The sequence below is a fragment of the Lynx canadensis genome, chromosome B1 (assembly GCF_007474595.2).
Source record: "Lynx canadensis isolate LIC74 chromosome B1, mLynCan4.pri.v2, whole genome shotgun sequence".
Classification (NCBI taxonomy): Eukaryota; Metazoa; Chordata; class Mammalia; order Carnivora; family Felidae; genus Lynx; species Lynx canadensis.
In genome coordinates this window covers 4,922,554-4,940,167 of record NC_044306.2, presented here as the reverse complement: position 1 = coordinate 4,940,167, position 17,614 = coordinate 4,922,554, and positions in this window count along the sequence as shown.

The window sequence follows — 17,614 nt, the reverse complement described above, 5'->3', positions numbered from 1 at the left end:
ACTGATGATGAGGCCACGTCAAAGAGACGTAAGAGCCAGCTGAAAGAATTGGTTAATGGTCAAAACTAGAACATTTTGAACAACAAAATAAATACCGTAATAATCTGTCACTAAATATCCATGACTGATATAAATAAGATTGAATAAACCAGCTAATGGGGGAGAACAGACAAATCTCACGTATGGAAAAAATCAGAATAGTTCACGTAGATACGTTCCCCTAAAGGAGGTGGATTGCAACTCTCTACTCCTTAAGTTTGAGGCACATCCATTGGCTTATTTCCAGAGAGCACAGCATAGAAAAGGAGGGGATATAACTTTTGAGTCGAGAAAATGGACAGCAGCCAGTTCTCAAACTTAACATCAATAGGAATGAATCATGCTGATCCTTTTTCAACGTGAAAGCATAAGCCACTTTCTGTTAACGTGATTCTCATTAGCCAATTCAATTATATTAATTTTTTAATGTTATTTATTTATTTTGAAAGAGAGCAAGACCATGAAAAGGGGAGGGGCAGAGAGAGGGAGAGAGAGAATCCCAAACAGGTTCTGCACTGTCAGCACAGAGCCCGACACGGGGCTCGAGCTCATCAACCATGAGATCATGACCTGAGACAGAATCAAGACTTGGATGCTTAACCAACTGAGACCCCTAAGCACCCCAATTATATGAATTGTAAGAAACAGTTCTATTGAATCAATGTCTTGATAAAATGTGGTGAAAATGGCACTTTACCTCTGTGGTCTTCCTCTTGAAAACTCATTACTCCCGTGTTTTTCATGGGAAAAAACATCAAATTCCAGAATTCTTCAATTTGCCTGGCCACTTCTCTTCAAACCTGCCAAGGTCAATTAAACTGAAAAGCTGTCTACTGCCAAGAAATGCTGAGATAATGACCGCTAGCTGTGATGTGGCTTCTTGAGTGAGATAACACAGCAGAAAAATAGCATTAGTTAAAAACTAAGACAGTCCGAATAAAGTATTGACTTTTGCCAGTAATAGTAAAAATGGCAACAAGCGATGGGCTAGGAACATCATGTATGCCCGAACAATAGAAAAAGAATTGGAAGGAAGAAGAAGGAATATTTCTGTTAATTGGGTTTGTAATCACCTGACAAGAGATAAAGGAAATTTGCAATGATATTTGTTTTTCCTTTAGAAGGTAAAAAAACTTAGAAATATTTATCTTCTCATAATGCCAGTGAATATATCATCTCCTATGTGAAATGTATAAATTGCTTGGAAAGTACAAAGTGCTACATGGGACATATTATGCATGAACAAGGACATTTGTAGGTTTCACATAATTTTTGGCAACTTTCACCTCTTTTACCTCATGCTTAAAACACTATCACGGTGTTGTATGGAGGGAAACATGTTTTCCATGACTTGAAGCATATTGATGGTTATTGTCAAACCTGGTAAGATACGTACAGTTTCAAATGAAGAAAAGGATGGTTGTCGAGCAAGCATTCCGTTATCATTCTGTCAAGAGTCAGAGTTAACTTATGTCACTTTACCAAGCAGTGGGCTCCTTTTTTTTCACATCCCGGGCTTAATGATAGCATTGATCAAAATGTAAATTTATGTTGATTTATCAAGACATGATGATTGTAGTGATAAGCCTTCATGATTGGTACTTCCAAAGTAAATGTACTGAAATGATAAATGTGTGTTTCCCTGGCCACAGAAATGGATTTTGCTCTGCAGTTAATGTTTCATATAACCCAAGTTCATTAGGCAGAACTCAGCTAATGACATCATGAATTTGTTTCATTTTATCAAATTGCATTAATTAGGGAAATGTGCTGAATGTTGATTGTGAAGAAATTTACTCTTTTTCCTTGGAATAAGGAAAGAAAAAACAAGGTAATTGGATTAATTTGTTCTTTTTTTTTTTCTTAACCTTCATTAACTAGGATTGTGAAGATCCTTTCTCAACAAGAAAGCATGAGCAGTTTTGTGTTAACATGATTCTCATTACCCAATTTAATTGTAGGAATTTTAAGTGAGAGTTCTTCTGGACCAGTGCCAGATTCTGAAAAACATATTAAACACTGTATCTCCAGGGGACCACACATTTGATAATGAAAGCCCAAGGTTTCCTATAATGGTAAAAAAAAAAAAGAAAAGAAAAAAAAAAGGAAAGGAAAGAAAAGAAGTAGGCACTGAGTACTTTCTCAGGCTTCTGTAAATTATATATGTCTGGTCTGTTGTATCACCCTTCTGCCCCTAAAGCTTAGAATAATATTGTGTCCTTGGAGTTTTGTTTTTGACAGTGTACTCCAGGGTCCGTATGATTCATGGTGATTTGTGAGAACTATTTAAAATATTGTTGTACTGTGTTTAATTATAAAAACAGATTATCCCAGAAGTTTAAAATCGTATCGTTTGCATGTAATTGTGTGTGTTCTCTAGGTTGGAGGGGGGTAGTTTTCTTTAATGAGAAAACATGGATCTTTTGTTGCCTTTATTCCCTCAAGAACATTACTTCCCATTCAAGTGGGAAAACGTGGTTGATGGATACAGTCATATGCAGTCCAACAATCGCCTGTATTCAAACCCAAAGAGTGCTTCCCCAGAGTGGTGTCAAATAGACCACACCCTGGAGAGGCAAGTACCTTCTGGGGTCAAAGCTGAAGTCATCTTAATGCTTCAGCTCTGAGTAACCAGGAAGGAGCTGGTGATTGTTTCATGCACAGGAATGCCATAGTCAGAGGTATAATAAGCAAATGAAACAGGGGTTTTCATAGAAAAGTATTGAAATGTGTATACGTACATATACGAATGGATATGTGTGTATACACATATAGAGGTAATTGTCAAAGAATGGCTCATTAGTCTCTTTGCTATCTTTTTTTAAATGTTTATTTTTGAGAGAGAGAGAGAGAGAGAGAGAGCGAGCGCGCATGCGTGCATGAGCGGGGGAGGGGCAGAGAGAGAGGGAGACACAGAATCAGAAGCAGCTCCAGGCACAGAGCTGTCAGCGCAGAGCCTGACGCGGGGCTCGAACTCACGAATGGTGAGATCATGACCTGAGTCGAAGTCAGACGCTTAACCGACTGAGCCACCCCAGGCACCCCTAGCCTCTTTGCTATCTTAAGGGGAAGGATTTAAAAGGCATATGATGAAATATTTGTAAAAAAATACATGGGTAATTCTCAATTTAAAATTTGGCAGGTGCATGGCATGTCTCAAGATTTATACCACTAACTAAAGACTTTGTCAGTCTCTTCTCTTTGTAGAACTCAGCCAACTTGTGTATAAAATAGCTCATTTCCACCCTGATAGCCTATGACTCTATCATTTAAAAATTAAGCACGTCCCATCATTTAAGTCGTCTTGAATCAGCTGTGTAAACGATCTTTTATTATTATATCAATAATGTCAATTCATCAGGCTTTATGAAAAGTAAAAGACAAGTACAGCATTCATTTGATGAATGTATACTAGTTATCCAAATGAAAGTAGTATTCCTCTAATAATTTTAGAGAATGAAGTTAGAAGTCATGGCTGCCATAGATAGAAGGAAAGCTAGATAGGATCTAAACACGTCAGCACTTCATTTCCATGAGGTAGAAAATGAGGAAACAGGGATTTGCATGTAATGACACAGGTGGAGAGTGGTAGGGGTAGAGCTTAAACCTACCAAGTAAAGGAGTGCCTGGGTGGCTTAGTTGGTTGAGCGTCCAACTTCGGCTCAGGTCATGATCTCACGGTCCATAGGTTCAGGCCGTGATCTCACGGTCCCTGGATTTGAGCCCCACTTTGGGCTCTGTGCTGACAGCTCAGAGCCTGGAGCCTGCTTGGGATTCTGTGTCTCCCTCTCCCTCTGCCCCTACCCTGCTGACACTCTGTCTCTTTCGGTCTCTCTCTCTCTCTCTCTCTCTCTGTCTTTCAAAAATAAATAAAAACATTAAAAAAAATTTTAAACCCACCAATTATAAAGCTTTTTCTATCACTCCTTGAAACTTTAAGATATATAAAGAACTATGAGGTTATCTGACTTGAGACAAAAATGAAGATAATAAGCATATTTAAATCATGTATTTATATTAAAAATATTTTATTTGGGGGGCACATTGTGGCTCAGCTGGCTGAGAATCTGACTTCAGATCAGGTCATGATCTCATGGTGCGTGAGTTTGAGCCCCTCATTGGGCTTGTTGCTGTCAGTGAGGGGATCCTCTGTCCCTGTGTCTTTCTGCCCCTTACATGCCTTTCTCTCTGTCTCTCAGAAAATAAACATTTTATTTTTTTAAGTTTATTTTTGAGAGACAGAGAGAGAAAGTGAGAGAGAGAGAGAGAGAGTGACAGAGGGAGAGGTAGAGAGAGAGGGAAAGAAAGAATCCCAAGCAGGCTCCATGCTATCAGTGTGGAGCCTAATGGGGGCTCAAACCCACGAACCATGAGATCATGACCTGGTCCAAAATCAAGAGTCAGATGCTTATGAAAGTGAGCCACCCAGGCACTTCTGCTCATAATATTCTTCACGGCATTTTCAATACACATGGGATGAGTAGAGATCAGTAGAAATACCTCTTTCATTTCTGACACTGGTAACTTTTCTCTTTTTCTTGGTTAGCATAGCTAAGTGGTTTGTCAATTTTACTGCTCTTTTCAAGGAGCAACTTTTATTTTTAAACTTTTATTTATTTTTGAAAGACAGAGAGAGAGCGCGAGCAGGGGAGAGACAGAGAGAGAGGGAGACACAGAATCCGACGCAGCTCCAGGCTCTGAGCTGGCAGCACAGAGCCCGATGTGGGACTTGAACCCACGAACTGTGAGATCCTGAGCCGAAGTCAGACACTTAACCGACTGAGCCACCCAGGCGCCCCTCAAGGAGCAACTTTAATTATGTTAATAGTCTCTGTTGCTTTCTTGTTTTCAGTTTCATTTATATCTTCTTTGAATTTGATTATCTTTTCTCTGCTTGCTTTTAACATAAATTGCTTTTCTTTCTCTAGTTTCCAAGAAAGGAAGCTTAATTTATTAACTTTAGATTAAAAAAATTTTTTTTAACATGTATGTTTAGTGCTATAAATATCCGTCTGCACGCTATTTTCATAGCAGCCTACATATTTTGATAACTTTTATTTTTATTTTCATTTAGTATGAAATATTTTAATTGTCCTTGGGACTTTTCCTTTGACCAATGTCATTTTAAGTGTGCTCTTTAATATTCAGATATTTCAAAATTTTCTAGTTCTTTCTATGCTATCACTTTTAGATTAGTTCCACTGTGGTATGTGAAGGTACTTTGATTTCTATTCTTCTAAATTTAAGATGTGTTTTATAGCCTTTATTGTACCTATTTTGATGAATGTTACATGTGATCTTAAGAAACGTGTTGTTTTTTTGTGGGATGGAGTGTACTGTAAATATTTAGTTCAAGTTGAATGAGAACTGATCTTAAGACCATCTATTTCCTTATTGATCTTTTTTTGCTTGTGTGATCTATCATTTCTTAGGAACAGACTGTTGATGTCTCCTGCGATAATAATTTCCATTTCTCCTTTTAATTCTGTAAGGTGTTGCCTCACCTATCAGACATGCTGCTCTTACGTGGACACATGTTTAGGATTGCCATGCACTCGTGGATAATTGATCCTCTGTGTCATATGCAGTATCCTTTTATATCCCAGATGTCTGCTTTTGTGTGAGATTGATATAACTCATTCATGTCATTTTTTAAAAGTTTATTTATTTTGGGAGAGAGAGAGACAGACAGACAGACAGACAGCACTTATGAGCAGGGAGAGGGTCTGAGAGAGAGGGAGGGAGAGAATCCCATGAACCGTGAGATCATGACCTGAGCCAAAATCAAGAGTTAGATGGTTAACCACCTGAGCCACACAGGTGCCTCCATATCATTTTTGATTAATTTTAGCATGATATATCCTTTTATTATTTACCTATCTTTTACTATTCACCTATTGAGATTTAAAAAGAATATTTTATACAACATTTAGTTGGGCTTCATTTTTGTTCTAGGGTTTTGTTTTCTTTTTCTTCTTTAAAGACCTTTTTTTATTGTCTTTAACTTTTTTTTTTTCAACGTTTATTTTTTTGGGGACAGAGAGAGACAGAGCATGAACGGGGGAGGGGCAAAGAGAGAGGGAGACACAGAATCGGAAACAGGCTCCAGGCTCTGAGCCATCAGCCCAGAGCCTGACGCAGGGCTCGAACTCACGGACTGCGAGATCGTGACCTGGCTGAAGTCGGACGCTTAACCGACTGCGCCACCCAGGCGCCCCTGTCTTTAACTTTTTTAATGCTTTAACTTATTTTTGAGAGAGAGAGAGAGAGAGAGAGAGAGAGAGAGATAGCATGAGTGGGGGAGGGGCAGAGAAGGAGGGAGACACAGAATCCGAACAGGCTCCAGGCTCTGAGCTGTCAGCACAGAGCCCCCGTGGACTCTCAAACTTACAAACTGCGAGATCGTGACCTGAGCCAAGGTCGGACGCTTAATGGACTGAGCCACGCAGGCGCCCCTCTTTAAATCTCTTCTGACAATCTGTTTTTCCAACGCTGTATTTCAAACATTCATATTTGAAGTGATTCTTCATATATTTGGATTAGTAAGTACCATGCCTGTCACTGTTTCTATCCATTGTGTTTTGTTCTTTGTTTCTTTTTCCCTTCATTTTCTGTCTTCTCTGAATTTAATTGAGTATTCTATATGCATACACTTTTTTCTCTTAGCATATCAAAGTCTACTCCTTTTAAAAAAATTTATTGGTTCTTGGACATACATTTATAAGTAACCTAAGTCTGCCCCCAAATAACACCATAGTACTTCATGTGTAAGGCAGGTGTCTTACAACATATTATTGACAGTCTCTCTCTGTGGTCTTTTATGACTTTGTTTATTCATTTCACTTATTCATGTGCTATATTACCTAGTATGTGTTTACTGTGATTATTTTAAACAGCTCTCTTTTATAACAATGAAGAATAAGAAAAATAAAAGGTTGTGTTTTACTTTCATTAATTTCTTCTCAATTGGGCTTCCTTGATTCATGTAGATTCAGGTTTCTTTCTTATATCATCTTTCCTCTCCCCGTGAATTTCTTTTCACATTTCTCATAGGACAGATCTAGAATTATGAATTCCTTCATTTGTTATTGAAATGACAGTTATTATTTTTCCTTTTTTAATAAATTTTTAATGTTTATTTATTTTTGAGAGAGACAGGGTGCAAGTGGGGGAGGGGCACAGAGAGAGAGGGAGACGCAGAATCCGAAGCAGACTCCAGGCCTGGAGCTCTGATATGGGGCTCCAACTGTGAGATCATGACCTGAGCAGAAGTCAAATGCTTAACCGACTGAGCTACCCAGGCGCCCCATTATTTTTCCTTTTCTGAAGAATGATTTCACTGAGTATAGAATTCTAGTGTGGGGAACATTTATTATTATTATTTTTTTTTACTTTCAATATTTTAAATATTAATTTCACTCTCTTCTTCCTTGCATCATACATTTTTTTTTCTTTGCATTAAAGTGTGGAGATTTCAGCTGACATATCTTCAAGTTCATTGACTCTTGCCTTGACCATGCCCAGTCTTCAGGTGTGTCCATTAAAGTCATTCCTCATTCGTGTTACAGTGCTTTTGATTTCTAGTATAATCTTTTGATTCTTTTTACAGTCTCCATGTCTCTTACATTTCTTGCAATGTCACACGATGTTCTTGTATGTTATCCACTTTTTCCATCAGTACCCTTAGCTTATTAATCATAATTAGTTTAAGTTTTGTCTAATAACTCTGAAATTTCTCCCACATCTGAGTCTGTGTCTGATGCTTTCCTTGTCTTTTCAGGCTCTTAGCTGTGTTATAATTCTTCTTGAGGACTAGACATGACGTGCGAGGTAGTAAGAGGATCTGTGTGAGGTTCTCTGTTTATCTGGCTGGGAGTTGGTCCACGTTTAAAGTTTGTCATTACCATAGCTCTCAGACCTTTCATTCTTCCAGTGACCTTGTCTTTGTGCTCGCTATTGAACTTGGGATTCCCTAACAACTCCTCTTCAGAGAGCATTTGTGTTTTGTAGCTTTCCAGCTGCAATCCACTGGTATACTGGTTCCCTGCTGGCATGGAGGTGAGGTGTTGGGGAAGGAAATGTCATGTAATCTTATGATTATAGCTTAGTGTTTTAGTGGGCCTGTGATCTTTACAAGTATTGCTTCAGCAGAATACTTCTATTTTTAACCCATTTGGTGAGCTAGGAAGTCTAGAGTTGCTGCTTGGGAGCAGTGTCCTTCTCCCAGCTGGTACAAAGCCCTTGTAAAGTCATTTCCCTGCTCAGTAGGCATGTTAGTGAAGAATGCTCTGGGTGAATTTCATAAGGATTTCTCCTCCCTCAGCCTGCCAGAGTCAGGAGGGGATATTTCTCTGATCTTCCCAAGAATGTGGGGGGGGGGGGTGGTTTCTGGAGATAATAACCATACAAGTTTTGTTTTTTAAGGCTGTAGCCCCTATATGTTTTTCTCTTCCATGCTGGTACAAATTTAGCCTGGAGAAATTTGTCAAAATTATTGTTTCACACTTTCTTCCAGTTTATGGCTTTAGGAGCGGCTGTTCGAGCATACATGAAGCATGCATCTTCATACATACATGAAGCATGTATCTCCTGAAACTCTAGATTCACCTGTCCTTCCAGATTTGGGGGGTTAGCTGTTCAATTCACTGATGTACCCAAGAATAGTCACTGATTCACAGTTTGTTTATACTTTTCTTGTTGTAGGAACCAAGAATGGCAAATTCCAAGTGTTGTGTGTGTGTGTGTGTGTGTGTGTGTGTGTGTGTGTGTGTGTGATTTTTGTGTGTGGGGTTTTTTTTTGTTTTTGTTTTTTGTTTTGTTTTTGTTTTGTTTTGTTTTGTTTCTTTTACCTGTCAGACCTGAAATGAGAACTCTGAATAGTTTATTTTACAATATTTTTTCCCATCATTCTTCTTTGGACTTTCCTCTGTAAGCACTTCCCTGTTATGTAATATGAAGGTGTGTACATATATGCATTTCTTCGAGATGCTTCCTGAAGTTCTAAGCTAGAGGTTTTTTTTTTAATTTCATTTAAAGTTTTTTTTAATGTTTATTTATTTTTGAGACAGAGAGAGCATGAGCTGGGGAGGGGCAGAGAGAGGCACAGAGAGAGACACAGAATATGAAGCAGGCTTCAGGCTCTGAGCTGTCAGAACAGAACCCGACATGGGGGTCGAAATCACAAACTGCGAGATCATGACCTGAGCCAAAGTTGGATGCTTAACCAGCTAAGCCACCCAGGCACCCCACTTAAGCTAAAGTCTTGAACAAGCAAAGACAATAAATATTATCAGGGGAAATTCACAAAAATGATAACTGGCATTTATGTATGTTACTCATTATAAATCATTCTCATAAATGTTCACACAGTTTGGCCCTCAGGGCTGAGCAACTATTTATCTTGGACTCCTAGACCCTTCTCCTTGACTGCTGCTTTGTGTCCTGATTTTCTGACTCCTTGTGCCATTTCTGGAGTTGGAAGAAATGCTATACCACGTGATATAAAATCTGGCTTCTCATAGAGTGCCAAAGAGCCAGAAGATGTCGCCTGGAAATGCATTAAACATTGACTATCAGGAAATCTGAAAAAAGGGCCTGTGTGCAGACAAACTTCCTTTCCTTCCTCCCTTCTGTAGACTGCTCAACAGCATGGCTCCCCCTCCCTCTCATGGACTGCCCCAGGCAAACTTCTCCTGTGTAGTTTTTCAGGGACTTCAGGGGGCCAAATGGCAAGCACCTCCTGGGTGGTAAACAGTGTCTCTATTAAATCTCTGTGGTGCTGTGACCAGCTGGTGACATTGCACCTTGAGTTGCATCATAAATGTGCCCACCTCAGAAAACATGAATAGACACTTCTCTAAAGAAGACATCCAGATGGCCAATAGGCACGTGAAAAGATGCTCAACATCGCTCCTCATCAGGAAATACAAATCAAAACCACACTCAGATATCACCTCACGCCAGTCAGAGTGGCCAAAATGAACAAATTGGGAGACTATAGATGCTGGCGAGGATGTGGAGAAATGGGAACCCTCTTGCACTGTTGGTGGGAATGCAAAGTGGTGCAGCCACTCTGGAAAACAGTGTGGAGGTTCCTCAAAAAATTAAAAATAGACCTACCCTATGACCCAGAAGTAGCATTGCTAGGAATTTACCCAAGGGATACAGGAGTACTGATGCATAGGGGCACTTGTACCCCAATGTTTATAGCAGCACTCTCAACAATAGCCACATTGTGGAAAAAGCCTAAATGTCCATCAACTGATGAATGGATAAAGACATTGTGGTTTATATACACAATGGAGTACTACATGGCAATGAGAAAGAATGAAATATGGCCCTTTGTAGCATCGTGGAGTGTAGCAACTGGAGAGTGTTATGCTAAGTGAAACAAGCCATGCAGAGAAAGACAGATACCATATGTTTTCACTCTTATGTGGATCCTGAGAAACTTAACTGAAACCCATGGGGGAGGGGAAGGAAAAAAAAAAAAAAGAGGTTAGAGTGGGAGAGAGCCACAGCATAAGAGCCTCTTAAAAGCTGAAAACAAACTGAGGGTTGATGGGGGGGTGGGAGGGAGGGGAGGTGGGTGATGGGCATTGAAGAGGGCATCTTTTGGGATGAGCACTGGGTGTTGTATGGAAACCAATTTGACAATAAATTTCATATATTAACAAAAATAAAATAAAAATAAATGTGCCCACCTCACTTCCCTTTTCTTCGTGAACACTGCCCCAGAATCCTACTTGCAAAATACAGTATCCACAGTTATTACTTATTCACCTCAGTGTTTCTGGGGAACCTGAGTTAAAATGACTGTCAGTGAGTTAATAATCTTAGATTTGCTGCATCTTAGAAGAAGCCAAGTGATAATGGGGATGTGAGATTCCTTAATATTTTTACTTTTGTAATTCATTATTTTATGTGTAGTGAAGCCTTAATAATCATCTCCCCTTGTTCTTGAAAATTTTCAATCCTGGTCCATCTTTACTTTCTCCATTAATAATCCTCCAATAATATTTTGAGTGTTTAATATCCATAAAAATACTCTTTCTTGGGGCGCCTGGGTGGCTCAGTCGGTTAAGTGTCCGACTTCAGCTCAGGTCACGATCTCGCGGTCCGTGGGTTCGAGCCCCCCGTCGGGCTATGGGCTGATGGCTCAGAGCCTGGAGCCTGCTTCTGATTCTATGTCTCCCTCTCTCTCTGCCCCTCCCCAGTTCATGCTCTGTCTCTCTCTGTCTCAAAAATAAATAAAAAAAAAAGTTAAAAAAATTTTTAAAAAATACTCTTTCTAAAAACCTAGCTCTTGAAGCCCTTGACCTTTATGCCAATGATTGTGTTGTCTGTCTTCAGCTATTCCTTCCCTCCGTCACATCATAGCATACACTTGTGTAATTGCAAACGCATCTCCTCTACAATCTCAGTTTGAAATGTTTTAGACAATGAGCTACATACTCTCAGCTTCATTCATTTCACTTCAACAATTTTTCAGTTTCCTCTGTACCTGTAATCTATTGATTCTCCTGATTTCTCACTGTTCCCCACCATTCTCAATCTGTGGTCCTCACTCTCTGCTTACATGCCACAATTGACCCTTATTGTCACCTTCTTATATTCAGCATCGCTCCCATCTCTGGGTTGCCCTCCATATGCAACCTTGGTACCATTCTTGGTCACATCCAAATATCGGCCTTCTCCCTACACACCTGCACATGACTGGGGAGAATGTGCCATCATGCTAATTAGAATGACTCTAGGCCATGACCATTCACCACAGTGGGCTCTTGAGGATGGACTTGTGACCCTTTCCCTCATACTGTCATTCTCCTGTGCTCATAGATAACTATCTCCTTGATATATATTCTCCTCTTTGTACCCATCCTGCTGTCTCATGATCCCTGCCACCTCTGTTTTAATTTCTCTGCTTTTTCACCAATAGCAAGAAACAATATTGATTTTTCCCTAATTCCTTTTTCATCATTTTTTCCCTTCTGTCAAAACAAACGTTGCTCCAGACAAAGTTAGGCAAGGAAGAGTTTTTTCAAGACTATTGCAGGAGGGGAGAGAGACCAGAACTCAGCCAGAGCTCAACTCCACTGAAACTAAAGGTAGAAAGTTTTTTTTTTTCTATTTTATTGTATTAGTACCCAATAAACTGTATGTATAATTAATGTATACAACCTGATGAGTTTGGAGGCTAATATATCCCTGCTGTTGACTGTTTCCCTGCCAAATCTGTATGTTGAACCTAACCCTCGGTGTAATGGTATTTGAAGCTGGAGCATTTGGGAGGTGATGAGGTCTTGAGGGTAGAGTCTCCATGAGTGGGATTAGTGCCCTTATCACAGAGACCCCTAGAGAGTTCCCTTGCCCCTTCTGCCATGTGAACTACAGTGAACCAGGAAGCAGGTCCTCACCAGTCACTGGATGTGCTGGAGACTTGATTTTGGATTTTATAGCTTTCAGAACTGTGAAAAATAATGTTTAAGCCACCCAGTCAATGGTAATTGGTTAAAGACCCTGAATTAAGACAACACCCATGAAACCATCACCGCTATCCAGGCCATAAACCTATTCATAACCTCCGAAGTTTCCATTCATTCTTTTACTTGTTATTATTTACGAGGAGGGTTTTTAAGAGCTAGTGTTAGGAGATCATACATTAAGTTTATTTATTGGCTTTATTTGATGGAAAAGTAAACTTTGTTCATGACCAGAGGTAGTTTTGAAGCTTGGAGCAGGTGGGCACTGAGGTGAGGCTCCCACAGAGACTGGGAGACAGGGGTACTATGTTCCTTAGTGATTACATTTCAAAAGATGGCCCCTAGGTCCTTGAGAAATATATTATTGGGTTGTAAATCTGATGAGTCTTTTTAAAAGATTTACATAAATCTCAAGGGAGCAGAAGGCAGGTAAACAATTTATAGTTACAGGTTTTCTAAAGTAAATGCTCGAAGCAAAGGGAAGTCCAGTCATAAAACCAGGAAGAAACCTGTCTAAAGGATAACTCATGATGAGGGGAATAATAAGGCCATCCTGCTCAGTTCTTGATGGAGTGCTTCACTTAGGCGTACAAACACACTGCTATTTCTACCATTGTAAAACAAAACCCAAAAACCAAACCATAGTTTCCCTCTAGGGTCTACATCCTTCCCTGTGTTCTGTGTCGTTTCTCTACTGCCCTTAAAGGAAAACTACTTGGAAAGTTAATGTATTCTTTCTGGTTCTAATTTCTCTCCTCTTATTGTCTCCCAAGTCTAAATCAACATCTCCTCCTTCTCCTTCTCCTTTAGTTAAATTGATCTTGTAAAGATCATCAATCTAAGAGAACTATGCAACTTATCATTTAAATCCTGACACTTTAAAGGGTTCTAAAGTCATTGCCTGGCTTTAATAGATCTTCTACAAGCTCAGACCAGGTCTACGCTAACAAACTGGTGTGTGTGTTGAGCCTGAAAATCATTTCCACGTGACTAAATGCAGTAGTCAATTGTTAGCCCTCATCTTAATTGACCTAATAGCAGAGTTCAACCTATTTATTTATTTATTTATTTATTTATTTATTTATTTATTTATTTTTTGTAAAACAGGTTTCACACTTGGTTTCTAAGATGCTCACATTGTCTGGGACATCATCCTCCTTTTCTGGACTGTCTCATCTGCCTCTGTCTCCTTTGCTATTTTTTCCTTATCTCTTTATTCTCTAAAGTGACATTGACCAAGATAAATTTTTACAGTAATGGGAATGATCCCTGTGCTGCCCCATTTAGTAGCCACTAGCCACACATGGCTAGTAAGCAGTTGAAATGTGGCCAGTGTGCCTGGGGAACTGAATATTTCATTGGACACTGGCACGATAGCACATTGGACAAGGAGGTTCTAAGTGATGGGGTATTCCAGGGCTGCCGCTGGAGTCTCCTCTCTCTTCACTCCCTAGGTCTTCCTCTCTTAGGACTTGAAACATCATCTGCACACTTCTGACCATCACTTTTAAAAAAATCAGACGTGCTCGCTTCGGCAGCACATATACTAAAAAAATCAGCCATAATTTCCTGTCTATATATGTATATATGTTATATGTATGTTATGCATATGTTATACATGTTATATATATGTTATATATGTATGTTATACATACATATATATGTTATACATATGTAATAACATGTTATGCATATGTGTGTGTGTGTGTGTGTGTGTGTGTGTGTGTATATATATATATAGATATATATATATATATATATATTATCTCTACTTGGAAGTCCAACAAAACTCTTAAACTTGACATGCCCCAAATTGTGGCCTCCCCTTCCCCACGCCAGTGTACCCCTTTCTCATCCATTCTTATTAAAAAAGTGGTAACTCAGTCCTGCTAGATATGCAAAGGAAAAGCCTTGGGGTCATCTTGGACATAATGTTGCTTTCATACCTGTATCCACTATATCAGCAATCCTGTGGACTCTATTTTCTTTTTTACCTCCTCACAATAGATTCTGCCACAACGGTAGTTCAAGCCATTATCAACACTTGCCGTCTATCCCCCATATTTCCTAGTTGAATTTCCTGCTTCTCCTCTTGGACCGATCAGATCATCCCCCCAAATGGCAGCCAGTGAGTTCTTTTCATACCACACATCAGTTAATGTCACTCCTCTGCTCAAGTCCCCCAATGGCTTTTTTCCTTGGTCCACAGTCCAGCTCTTAGTTTCATTTGACACTTTCAGTGGGACCTCCCCTGGTCATTCTGTTCAAAATTGTAAGCTGTCTCCCTCCCTTCTCTGCTTTATCTCTGTACTTAGCAGTACTTTCTATGTAGGTGCTCTTTACAATCTGTCTCACTGACCTGAACATTAGCATCATGAGAACAGGCTCTGTTGGTCTGTTACATTCAATGGTGCATCCTGTGCACAGTTATTGAATGTACCAGTGAACTTATTTTTACCCTCAAGGGAGATAGGGGTAGCTTGAATACATTAAATTAAATGAATGATTGCTTTCCACACTTTTTGTCAACTTTACCTACATTCATATGGTCAGTAATATTGCTGGTTTGATGTCCTGGGCCCATGTAACTGAAAAAAAAGAGAGAGAGAGAGAGAGAGAGAGAGAGAGAGAGAGAGAGAGAGAGAGAAAAGAAAAGAAAAGGAGAAGGAAGGAAGGAAGAAAAAGAAAAGGAAGGAGAGAAGGAAGGAAGAGTCCCCTTTGTTAAATGTTTTCTGGAAAGTGTTTACCTTTCTCTGTTTACCAAAGAGGCAGGTGGATCAGGGCAACAGAAAGGCCACTGGCACAGGGACAAAGATACTTGGTTTCATTTGGTTCTCACTCTGACCACTTTGCTTTACAGGCAATAAATTATTGAACATCGTCCAGTTCAACTTCATCACTTACAAAGTGAGGATGATAATCCTTTTCCTGAAGCACTCGTAAAAGTGTTGCCAAGTTCAAATGAAAGAATGGGGTCAAAGAGCAGTCTGTACTATGTCCCATGGAACACCAATGTGAGAGTTTATTCTACAGGCCTAATTCTAGTTAGAAATCAACTATATATCCAGTTAATCTGGCTTGGATGTTTTCAGAATGGAATGTGCCTCCCCTATAGGTCTGAAAAGGGTCTTAGGAATTATATATATATTATATATAATTATATATATATATATTATATATATAATTATATATATATATTATAAAATTCTATTTGGAAATAAATGTGTGTATATATATATATATATATATATATATATATATTATACACACACACATATGTACATATATATTTCCACACAATGAGGAGATAAAAGCAAGGGGAAAGGTACAACGTAATTTCTAGCTATCCCCTCCCTTCTGACTCTCCCTCTCCTCCTAACCTTGATTAACTCACTGCTGGAGAAACTCAAATCCAAAGGAGATGTGACATCCTTCTATAAAGAAATTCTTGAATTTTCACCTAGTTTGTTATTCCCTTGAAAAATACGTGCGTTTAATTTTAATGTTATCAAAACGTCACGAGGATCTGTGTGGCCAACTTCAAGATTCTGTGTTGGGAGGAGTTCCAAGGACAACCACGTGTGGAAGAAAGCACACACAAACGAGGATTACTGTTAAAGGGTAGGGTCACGAGTGCTGAGAGGAGACGCGCCTTTGGAAGGTTATGTGTTACATGTTGTAGGTGCAGCTGGAGCCCTTTGACTCTTGTGATTTGTTCGTATAGTTGTTTCTTAGGTGTTCCTTGATGGAGTCGTGGCATTTGTTCGTTTAAGGGATGCCACAATTCCGTGGTGGAGGAACCTGAGATTGGCCTCCTAACATCTGTGTCTGAAATCGGGCGGGGCTACCTGCTGGCCGTCTCAGGGTCTCAGTTCCTCCCAGGTTAGAGAAAGACAACGCCAGAGTCTGCTTTACCAAGTTGTGAGGATAAAATTGCGTAAGTGCAAATTGGAGCCAAATTGGAGCCATGCCCCTTGGGTCAGACCCTGGCTCGCCATTTACTGTGAGTGCGGAATCGGCCAGGACACAGGAACTCTGTTCCTCCGATGGAACCGCCTCCAAAAAGTCTGTTATGGGAGCTACATAAGCTCATGCATGCAATGCACTCAGAATAGAGCCTGGCACACAGTAAGGACCAGGCAGCTGTTACCTATCGTTGTTATTGACGCTGACTAGATTATTACGTGTTGTAGACGTTGGTTTTGAACCAATCCACTCACTCTTTAGAAATCCATGTAAAAATCATTTACCTTATGAATTTTTTAAAAAAATCATACAGCTTTTATTTCAATATTTTAATCACAGATCTGACATTCTGTACTGTGCTACAGAGATAGTTTTCAATCTTATCACATTATCCTCTACAGAGAGCACACGGTCAGTACTTACTATGTGCTTGGCACAGTCCTGTTTGAAACACTGGTTTCCAATACCATTAAATGAGCCACTTTCAATGAGCAACAGAATTTTGTGATGTCGAATGAGTAAAATTTATGTTATAAGCTGTGAGAATTAATAGCCAATGGTGGGTAGGATAATCATCCCTGATATTTTAATTTTCTTAGGTGCAAAGTGACTGGAAAGCCCCATTTCCATAACCACAGGTAATGGGGTCTAGGTGCTGTCACAGGAACAAAATTCAGGGAAGCAAAGTGTTTTGTTTTGTTTTGTTTTTGTTTTTGTTTTTAATATGTCAGCATTCACAAGTTCTAGAAAGTACAGTGTGTGCTGTCACTGACAGCAGGAATGTATTCAGTGGGTCTCGTGACTTCCAAGCCTCATGGACATCATGGTGTGCTGTCACACGGTCAGCTGGCTGGGTGGTTGTTGGCTGGGACATGTCTACACCTGTCCCCACCTGTCTGGTGGACGGGGGATGACCTTGGGGAAGGGTTAACTTTACAATGAAAGGGTATCTCACTCTCATTTGTCAGCTCCATTCACGTCCTCTTTGTCCTGCAAGTAAAGCAACAAAGCTAGTTCTAGAGGTGGTATTAAATAATCTCCACCCTCCCCCTTTTATTTCTTTTCCACCCCACACACGGTTCTTCTTCTAGCCAAGACCTTCCTGTGACCCTTTTCAGACCTATAGG